Here is a 304-nt window from a genome sequence, read left to right as displayed (position 1 = left end):
CCAGAAGACTCCACCACAGTGATGCTGGTCTCTTGTTACTTATAGCTGATTTTTCAGCCCCAGCTAACCAGCATCAATTGTCCCAGTAGAGCAAAGGTTTTACTTCAGGTTCTGGTCTCTTAATCACAGCTGATTTTTTCAGCCCCAGCTGACCAGAACCCACAGATTCTCAATCTAAAATCTCACGTGAATAGCCCTGATGGTCTCCTCTTCCCTTTGAAGCTTCACAAGCCAGGCCTCTATCGTCTACAACTCTTTCAGCATAACGGTTCCAAGCTCCAGAGCAAGAAAATCTGAGCACACA

Source organism: Nannospalax galili, unplaced genomic scaffold (genome assembly GCF_000622305.1).
Source record: "Nannospalax galili isolate Female #2095 unplaced genomic scaffold, S.galili_v1.0 scaffold762, whole genome shotgun sequence".
Lineage (NCBI taxonomy): Eukaryota > Metazoa > Chordata > Mammalia > Rodentia > Spalacidae > Nannospalax > Nannospalax galili.
This window is presented reverse-complemented; position numbering follows the sequence as displayed.